The sequence below is a fragment of the Gordionus sp. m RMFG-2023 genome, chromosome 5, assembly GCF_954871325.1.
Source record: "Gordionus sp. m RMFG-2023 chromosome 5, tfGorSpeb1-WG-v2, whole genome shotgun sequence".
Lineage (NCBI taxonomy): Eukaryota > Metazoa > Nematomorpha > Gordioida > Chordodea > Parachordodidae > Gordionus > Gordionus sp. m RMFG-2023.
The window spans coordinates 11,087,382-11,098,721 of record NC_088779.1 but is presented as its reverse complement, the minus strand read 5'-3'; the positions used below and the strand labels follow the sequence as shown (position 1 = coordinate 11,098,721).

At 25.8% G+C, this 11,340-nt stretch overlaps 1 long non-coding RNA gene across 1 annotated transcript; it reads left to right on the top strand.

Moving 5' to 3' along the window:
- The first annotated feature begins 1,142 nt into the window (after window positions 1–1,142).
- Window positions 1,143–3,639, top strand: LOC135929650 (uncharacterized). The gene is made up of 3 exons (XR_010572626.1): window positions 1,143–1,186; window positions 1,266–1,343; window positions 3,618–3,639. It is a non-coding gene; the product is annotated as an uncharacterized LOC135929650 (long non-coding RNA).
- The last annotated feature ends 7,701 nt before the right edge of the window (window positions 3,640–11,340 follow it).

Below are 11,340 nucleotides of genomic sequence, written 5' to 3'. Positions count from 1 at the left end.
TTTTATGGGAAAAAATATTTTTTATTTAATTTTATTCTATTTTCTATTAAACATATTTCTTTTGATTTTATAAATTTTATTAAGAATCTAAGCCAAGTTTTCAATCCATTTTAATTTATTTAATACATTTTTGTTATTAAATTTTATATATTCAAGATTGTTATCAATTAATATCGAATCAATCAAAGCATTTAATTAAATCTAATTTTATAATTTACTTTATAAAGAATATATATCATACTTATTTCTTCAGGTGAAGATGATTTAACTCTGCCCTGACTCCAGTATGACACATTTTTTACACAAATAGGAAATATTAAGTAGACTAGGTCTACACTATAAGTGGAGATTGTGCCCTAATTCAAATATTTCAATGTCGATGTCTTGCAGCTCATATATATAGAAAATTACATATATGAATTCAGAATTCTGATATAGATAGAAAAAAATATGTTTGAAAATAAAGATTTTTTAAAATTATTTTAACAAATTCCACCAATTAAAATTTTTATCTATCAATAAACCTACCTTCCGCGTCAGTTGAACGTGTGTCTAGCACCGCAAGCTGTGTTGAGCACAAAGTTCTCTGTTTATCTGATTAAAATTTATGAAAAAAATTCTTTTTTTAAGTACTTTTACAGCACAAGTTTTTTTCTAAAAATAGAGTCAATACCCAATTATACTCAAGAAAAACAAAAACGTGATCAGTATTATTAAATTTTAATTTACAGTTAGAAATATTTTCGATTTATGAAAAACTCCGATGTTATACTACTAATTTCTAGATAAGAAAAAATTCGTATACAAACCTTATATATATTTAATAAAGAACTTCAGGGTCTCATATTATTCGAAGAGGATAGTATCAGCAAAGATGATACTTCGGATAGTAACACCCAGGCTGAAATTCAAAATATTGATCTTACAGGTATCAGTGAAGACATGTGCACAACATCTAAGATCGGAAGTTTAATGCTAATCATTTATATTTTTATTTTTAGATCTTTCTTTCTGATATAGCAAATCATATGGTTGATAATTTTTCACATGAAGTAAAATATAACAATAGATGACAATAATAAAATATAGAATTACAATGAAATTGTAAAAGACGAAGGTTTTCATAGTGTACAATGTACTCAATATGACACTCCTTGGTTAAGTATCTGGGATTCCCCTGCTTCTGGTTTTATAATACTCTACACTGTTATTTTTATTGTTATGATTAATATATAATTATAATAATCCTAAATTTTGTTTAAAAGGACAAAAAATGGCCGAAACATTAATGCCAACTAAAATAGAACCTACGCCATTCTATTCCGAATTCAACATAATCGACAGTAAAAAAATTAAATTATATTATGTTTTTGGGTCATTTTTTTTGAAAAATAAATATAAAAAAAAAATCATGATATATAGCCTTGTTTTAAATTATCAAATTTTATTCAACTCCATTACGATCTATAGACCAAAATTGACATTGACTATCCCAAATTAAGAGATTATAAATAAAGATTTCATTTTACACAATTTTTTATTTGTTCAATTTGAAATCCACCACCCCATCCTTATATTTTATTTTACCTTTTATTTTCCTATAACAGGACACAATTTATGTTTACCAGATTATTTTATTTAACTCTTCATTTTTTATTTATAATTAATTCTTTCATGTTATAAATTCTTAATAACATTATATTTTAAAATTGAAAAAAAGTCTAGATAAAAAAATTGATGTTTTATAATTTTTGGTTTGAATAAAAGTTTCAAATATTTTGTTAATAATGACTCTTATAAGATCACAAGGGTCAAAGGATCATCAAACGACCTTACTAATGAATGGCCCTCAGATAATTTTACCATTTACTGAAGTTCAACCACTACAAATGACGTCCTGGGAACACCGACAACTCAACCTCAAAGTGTATTCCACTTCGAACACCTGTGTAATTATTTGCACCGGTTTCGGCTGCATATAAAGAATATAACAGATGACCTGGGAAAAGGCATAATATTCCTCATGTGAACCACTTTTATTTGTAAAAATAATAACTTATTTCTCCTCAAACCACCCAAGGGTACCATAAAATACAGGAATCGATTGAAATGGCAGATCCGCCCAATCAAGCTTGCAAAAGAATTTAGAATAGAATTTTAAATCCGAAGGAAAATATAACCCAATAAGCTGGAGCGTTGAAATAACCTATAACTGTGACCTTTTAGAAAGCCATGATTTATTTGTGTCGACCCAAATCCATGGGTAAAATTGACAAAGTAAATTACTATCCATAAAACCTACGTGATTCCAAGAATTATATAGATAACGAAATCTATAGAATTCGCGAAATCTTAGGCAAAAATTAGTATAACTTCACATTCTTACAACCCATAGATAGTAAAAAAAAACCTATCAGTACTAGCATCCCTCTAACAATTCATCACATTAGTTACCGTATATCCATCTACAATATCAATTTCCTAGATGTTTTCAATACTGAAGTATGGGCCACCTGTAAATTAACTGTTATCACAGACAACATAATAAAAGCTATTTCCAAAACAACTAATACAAGGCAAGCAATCCAATAAATCCAAAACCCACATAATGATTACATCGAATAGAAATCCTAAATAAAAAATCAAGATATTTATAAACAAGAATAGCCATATTGAGAGAAATAACAAAACACAATATAATATTAATGTTTACCATTTTAAGTCAAATTTTTTAAAAATAGATAAAGAATATATTGATTATTATTTAAAAATTGAGCCACTTACATAACGTCATACCACCACCCCCATCCCCGTATTATTTAGGGATGGAAGAGTGGTCATATTTTATTTTGTCATTTTTTTTAAGTATTATTTTTATTTTTTTTTATTTGAGGTAGTGGGGCATGGCTAACTAGTAGAACCCCAAAGGTCATTCAATGGAAATTCGTTTGAGGGGTATGCCTGTGATCTTATAAGAGTCATGACTAACAGGGGTTCACTAGTCTTTACAATCTCGGGGGCTCAAAAAAAATTTAAAATTATTTTCAAAATTACCTTTTTTTAGCTAACATTATCCAAAATTACTTTTTTAGCTAAGAGTATCCAAAATTACACTTTTTAGTGGTATAAAAAAAATTTCAAAATGCTTTTTTTTAGGGGACTCGAAGTCATTTTACAAATTTTATGCTGATTTAATTCTGTCCCATATAATATAAAATTAACCATCACAGAGATCTTGAGATTCTAATTACACCTCCGAATTCAGAACGATCTCATGCTCCCTACCTTATATTAAACATAAAAAAAAGTTAAAAAATCATATAATAAAGTGTAAAAACTAAAAATTAAAAGAGAATATAATAAAATTTATATCAAAAGAGAATATAATAAATTTATATCAAAAGAGAATATAATAAAATTTATTTTACATATAAAAGATTGAAAAAAACTGGATATACAATAAAATATATATTAAAAAATCACCCTTCCTACAAAATGTTTATTTTTTAGGGGAAGAGTATAAAATTTATGATAAAACACTTAACTACAACCCTAACACTATCACATTTATTATCAATAAGTCTTTTAAATAAATTATAAAATATATAAACTTCAAGATACTATTCCCATAAGCCCTCCGCCTACCATGAACACACCCATTAAATATCCGAAAGTAGATGAAATAGAAAGTATATAATATTTTTATTGATAGTGAGTGATATATTAATTTCCTTTTTCTTGTTTCTTAAAAAAAGGGTATCAAACATTAATTATGGCAAGTGATCAACCTCTCGAATCCGTTTCTATTATTGGTAAATATATATATATTTATTTTAATATATATATAAAAAAGAAATTTATATAATTTGGGCCCTTGATAATTCGAGAAACTTCTTAATTTGACCAAAATTTTGAGCCTCAATAAAATTCCTATTGTTTCCAACGTTGCCAAAATTGATAAAAACATGTATTACTTACTATATAAATTTATCTAAATTAAACTTCAAAAATCTCTTTGTTGAAATTTTTAATTAGGGATATCCGAGCACGTTAGTGGAGAAGAACTTGGGAAAAATTAAGGAACGGATTCCTGGAATTAGAAATTCTGAAGAAATTAGGAATTTAATACATAATAATATGTTAAGGCTCTATTATAATTTAGTTTTTATTTTCTTAATTTCAGTTTGCTTCACATAGAATGTTATTAGCATTATATTATTCATTATTTGGTATTACTGTCATTTTAGGAATTAAGATTATAAAAAATATAATTTTTATATTTTGATATAATTTTAACTCTTTTAAATATAAAATTAATAAATAATAAAAGTTTTAGTTTCAATGGATAATTGTTACTGTTAAGAGCTGTATTTTGAAAGTCAAATTTATAGTAACAGCAGCACACGTTTTGTATATTTTGTTTGTAATTAATTATATTATAATATATATATGCTGGTCGTATGGATCTAGAATATTCAGGGTTGGATTGAATTGAACCAGTTTGGGTCAATATATAAATATTTAGCATAATCGTATAAGATGTATAAACATTCCTATCTGACAATTTGACCATGATTTTTTTTTTAATTAATATAAAAATTCTATATTTAAAAATTAATATTTAAGAATAGTTCAAGAGTTCATTTAAAAAATGGTCAGAAACCTTACTTAATAAGTTGATTATAACTAATTTTTAATATAATTATTATACAAAATAATTTTGCGATTTACAAATTTGAATTAAATGGAAATAACTAAAAAAATATATACGACAATGTAATATTTATTTGAATTGAAAAAGAAATATAATGTTTGTCTGCACCGAAAAAATATATAAATAGTAAAACGCTAAGATCATTTTTCAATAATTTATTTGACTTTAACAAACTATTTATAATATAGGCGGAGTCAGAATTCTTCATGGGGAGTGGCACTATTATATAAGTACTATATTCCCAGAAAAGTGACCAATGTTACTTTAAGCTAATATAATTTATTTATTAAAATATAAAAAGCATATAAAGTTGGCATAAAAATGTAGACAATGAATATCCTAAATGTATAATACGTATTTCACAATATTGAATTAAGGATGAATTTAGGATAAAATAAGTCTAAAGATAGAAATTCTATTGACACTGCTATAACTTATAAATAAAATTATATTAAATCTCAACTATGTATTAATTAATTTGCAAGGTTTTTATTGTAAATATTATATTTCAATTATGTAAATTATATAAAATTTCTTTAAAAATTTATGCAAATTGTAAAAAATAATTATAACATTTCTGCCATATTACCTAAAAAAGTGTTTAGTAAACTCAACAAGATATGAAGCAATATCAAACTAATCTACCATTAGCACATAAAATCCACAATTTATCTAATACTTTATTTGGGTAAGTACGTCTTGGTTTAAAATTATTGCATAATATAATATTTTAAAAACAACTTGTTCACTTCAGTCGTGTAAGACGCCATTTAATTGTTAAAAAATATCAAACTAACAATAACGCAAAATCGCGTGCATTAAAAAAATTTCATGGTTGGAAGGATACATTTATTATTTCTCGCTTTGAAAAAACGTTATGTTTGGAAATGGCCTTATTTTTTACTAATAACTGTTATTGGAGGTCTTTAAACTTGCTTATTGCAGATATTTGTTTTTGATATATTTTTAAATAATTTTGATTTTTCACTTTTTTATATAAAAATATTTCTTTTCTAAAATTTGAATTAAAGTCATTATTTTTTAAAAAATATTAATATTTACTTATTTGGTTTAAAATGATTGTTTAAAGTAATAAACCGTAGACTTTTTATGGGAGAAATGGAGGGTTGGGGGGGGGGTTGAGAGGCATGTAGGATAAACTTTTATTACTTTTGAAACAATTATAAAGCGAAAAGGCAATTTTTTGAATAGGGGAACTTCTCAATGCTTAAAACCTTAACATTTTCCCACACTGTAGGTATTGATGGGATATTTGTTATTCCCCTGTTTATATTTAAATTTTTTACCCAACAAATAGATAAAGAAATAGAACGTCTTCACGAAATACCAGATATACAGGTCTCATCCGTGATGCCTTTTACTGAATCTTCCTGTCGAATATCTGTTACTACTCCAGGGGGGTCTCAGCCTAAAGTTAATTTCGAGATGGCTAGTATAAAAACCTCGAAGGTCCAATTTATTAATGGAAATGCCGACCAACAAAAATCAGATCAGCCTGATAACATGGACGAGTTAGATGTTGTATTGGAAAGATTGACCGCGAGATGTCAAGCCCCAAATAGCCCCATGTCTTTGGAAGAATTTTTTTCCCCCTTGAATGATGATTATTTTAGTAGGATGCTAGAGACAATTTCGCCGCTATCAATGGATGCCAAAAATGAGGAGGGCTTGAAAAAATATTAAGTGAAATCTTTAATATTTATCATATAATATTCTGAAATAGTTGAAGGCACGTGGGCTGACGAGCAGCCAGGATTTTCTGTAAAGAGGGGGGGGGGTGTGTAATTTTTTATATTGAAATGGTTTTTCTGGAGCATTAGTAATTTATTACTAGAACTAATCATATTTTAAAAAATGATAATTTCGAACACAAAAAATAAAATATTGGAAAATACAAAATATTTAAGAGCGAATCTAATATTGTTAAAAAATTATATTTATTAAATCGGTGTGTAAATCACAATAAAATATAGAGTAAAACATTATATGATATAAAAAGTTAATCAATATTTTGTTCATAAATGAAATTTAATCTTCTATGAGATTTCACCAATATTTCCGTTTTTATTCTTTGTAATGGAGAAAATCTCATCAAATTTAGTTGATCAATATATTGTTCATAAATGAAAATTTAATCTTCTATGAGATTTCACCAATATTTCCGTTTTTATTCTTTGTCATGAAGAAAATCTCATCCCATTTACTTGTGCTAATTGATATTGTTTCCAAAATATAAAATAAATTTTAATTTAATTGGAAAGAAATATATTTTAAAGACAATGCTTTCATAGCGTTTCTGGGGACTATCTTCTAAAATTAATCTTTCATATCAAGATTTAAATTCTGAAGTTAATTGGCTTTCATATACATTTATATTCTGAATAAAATTTAGCTAAATATTTAATTATTTTAATATAAGAATTAATATATCCTCAGATCAGGAATTATAGATATAGTCATTGTAAATTGAATTGCCATTTAATAAATCATAATCGTTCATTGATCTGAGTATAAAATGTATCCAAAATTGGAATAAGGGTTATTTTATAGTATTCCTCAATTGAGTCCACGTTAATATTAGTTTGTCTAGTTGAATCTCAAAATCATATAATTTCGCTTTCGCCTCAACAATTACATAAATCTCATAAAATACTTGGTCGAGATTATCGCTTAATTTTCCAAGTTATAATACAACAATATTCGCGATTCTCATAACTTTAATCAATTTAATGAAAAATATTATAGAATTTGGTTGATAAAATTTTCTTAGATCCATCAGTGTTTAAGGTTTAAAAAAATTTGAAAACAAACTTTAAATTTTCATGAGATAAATACGAACGAATAAATAAATAAATTTTAATTTTTTGCTAATATTTAAAATAGAATATAACCTAAATAGATCACTATGTATCATAAAAGATGAAAAATCTTTTATATTTTTTTAAATAATTTTGCTATGAGGGAAGCCCCCCCCACTGGCTACGCGCCTGCATGTGTAATACAAAATATACAAACAAATTATATAATAACTAAGATGATAGCCACCACCCCCTTCCCATTCAAACATTCTGGATTTGCCACTGTTATCCATAAGAATAAATATTGAAATCATGACTACAGATCTCATCAATTTTTTTTATCAAATAAATTAAGATATAAATTATCAACCTAATCCTGCCATAACCTTACTCAATTTTCTCGAAATGGGAGTGAACGTAGTCATGCATGAGCATGCCTTTTATCTTATATTTACTTAATATTTTATATTTTTAAAATTTGTATAATTAAAAAAATTGTTTATTTTATAAAATTTTAGATACAAACTAGATGATATCAAAATAGAAGAATAATCTTAATTTTTTTCCCCTTTATTCATTAATCTAATGTTTTTGTTTATTTTTCTGATATATATTTTATTACACCATTATTATAATGTTAAAAGAAATAAAGATTTTTCCCCAAAAAAATAAATTTTATAATATTTAAATGAAGTTATTTTACAAACTAGCAAGTTAAGCCTAAGTAGCTAGCTAGTATACAAATTAGCAAGCTAATTTTTTATTCTAATATTTTTGCCTATTTTTTGTATTTATTCTTTTTAATCCACCTTTGGACGCGCCCCCGAAAACTACGCGCCCCTACGCGCCCCCTATGAAAGAGCTTATTTTAAATTATATTATTTTAGAATCGTATTTAGCTTTATATAAGGCAGAAAATGTTTTTTTTCATAAAAAAAATGATAACATAGTAAAATTTTTAAAAAATTATTTTTTTACACGACTAAAATACGCACCCCTACGTGCCCCTACGCGCCTCCTTCAAAGAAATTCATAAAAAAAATAAAGCATAATAGGATTAAGCTCATTAAAAGAAATCAAAAAATGTTAGATTTGGAAAACACTTAATTTCTTCTTTTTTTGACTAAACTCCCGTTAAATATACTTATTTTTTATAATAAAAATATTTATTTAAATAAGATAAATAATACCATTTTCTGAACCTCCTCGAAAAGTTATACATGGTTCTGTATTCATTTTTAAAAAATAATGTATATTTAACGGAGACGCGTAGTTTAGTCAAAAAAAGAAGAAATTTAGTGTTTTTTCCATATCTCAATAAGTTATAAATAATTTATAAACTTAATATTAACATTTTTGATTCCTCTTAATGAGCTTAATACGAATATGCTTTAATTTTTTATGAATTAAGCTTCTTTAATAGGGGGCGCGTAGGGGCGCGTAGTTTAGTCAAAAAAATTTTTTTGTAATTAAATTTTTTTAAAAAATAATACCATTTTCTGAATCTTCTTAAAAAGTTATACATGATTCTGTATTCATTTTTAAAAAATGTATATACCGGGAGCGTGTAGGGGCGTGTAAGGCGCGTAGTTTAATCAAAAAAGAAGAAATTAAGTGTTTTTTCCAAATCTCTATAAATAATTTATAAACTTTATATTAACATTTTTTGATTCCTTTAATTAGCTTAATCCTATTATGCTTTATTATTTTTATGAATTAAGTTTCTTTCTAGGGGGCGCGTAGGGGCGCGTGGTTATGTCAAAAAAAAATTTTGATTTTTCAAAAGCCGGTTATAATAAGTTTTAATATATAATATTAACATTTTTTATATCTTTTAATAAGCTCTATATGATTCTGCGTTCATTTTTTATAAATTAAGCTTCTTTGATGGAAACGCGTAGGGGCGCGTATGGGGGCGCGTATGGGGGCGCGTATTTTAGTCATGTAAATAAATAATTTAAAATTTTTTTTACTCTATTAATTTTTTCTAAAATGAAAAAAAACATTTTATGCCTTACCTTATAAAGCTAAATACGATTCTAAAATAATATAATTTAAATTAAGCTTCTTTCATAGGGGGCGCGTAGGGGCGCATAGACGAAATGAGATAAAAACTAAGTTTAATAAAATATTTTAAGAAAACTTAAAATTGAAATACAAAGTAAAAATATTGATATAGCAGGCTAAAAAGAAACCTTTTAAAAACCCAAATTAAGAATTGTGGAAAATCCAAATAAATCTCAGGGTAAAAAATCAATTTTTAAAAAAATCATAAAATATTCGTAAGCCTATTAATCGTAAAATAAAAATTAGCTATCGAGTTTGTATATTTATTGGAGAAGTTTGTATTGTGTATCTTGTTTGTAAACTAGATAAATATGAGTTAATTTGTATATTTTTATTAACGCATTTTTTTTCAATTTTTTGTTATAGTCTATATATAATAGGCATATGTAGACAGGCCGCTGACCTTTTTTGGTTACGCCGAAAACGCCACCGTTTAAGGTAATCACGCCGGCGCATAATTTTTTTTTATATATTATACCTTTTTATTCTAATAATTGGTCAACATTTTGTAATGATAATCAGGATTCTGATGAATTTTTATTTTCTACTATTTTAAAATCTTAATTATATTGACGTCATTATAGAATTCAATCAATCAAAAATCTAAAATTCCAAAAGTTACCATAATTTTACATATTTTTAAAATGGATGCATCTACTTTAATAATTTAAATAATTTTAGTATCCTAACTCTGGATAATAAAAAATCCATAGTCTGGAAATTTTTTTGCAAAATAATTAGAGAAATTATTACTGCTCTAAGATATAAAACTGCAGAGGTTGAATTTGAATTCGAGAAAGATCAAAAAATGTCTAAGTACAATAGATTTAACATCAGACATGTTAGATCTTGACAGCATTGATCCATACCCGGATACCCGTTTTCAAATAGGCAATTCGAATGATAATAATAATAACAATAATTCCACGCATATGAAAATCTTAAAATTAAATGTCCCAACACGTTAGCATAGTATATTAATTATGCTAGAAAGCATATCTGGAATAAATAAGTATTTAATTAATATTGTTTTGAAAAGAATTGGGAAGCACTTTCTCAAATTATAAATCTGAGCTGGTAGAAGAACGATTAGCATTTCTTTCAAAATAAGTATATTCTTTTATTTTTCATTTAAAATTATCTAGGTATTGGCTTCTCTTTTACAAGATTTCAAAAATTGGCAATTGTGTCAAAGTATTTAATAGAGCAAAATTGTTCAGCTTCAGAATTTATAATAAAACATTTTAAACTTATAGAGAATATGATAATTAGGTAGTAAATATAGCTAATGAGGATCAAGATGAATTATTAAATTTAAGTTATTTGACAAAATTGGCGAATAAACATTCACCAAATATAAATTATGAATCCAAGTTAGGTGACTTAGAACGAGAATGCCACAGTTTTCTTGGAAAACGATATTCACAAAATATGGACGTTCTAAATTTTTGGAGAGAAAAGAAGAGTAACTTCCCAATCTTTCCAGTCTCGCCAAATAATTCTTTGCATTCGGATTACTAGCACACCTAGTGAAAGAGTTTTCTCTACCTCAGGATTGACGTTAAATTTAAGGAGATCATCATTATATCCCGAAAATTTAAATAAAATAATTTTTATACATGATAATTATAAAATTACGAAATCGATTTTGGATTTATAATGAGTTTTCTATTAAATAAATATTAAAAAATATGCCGAGATATCTGTAGAGTAATGTATATTCGTTTTTTAAAAAAATAA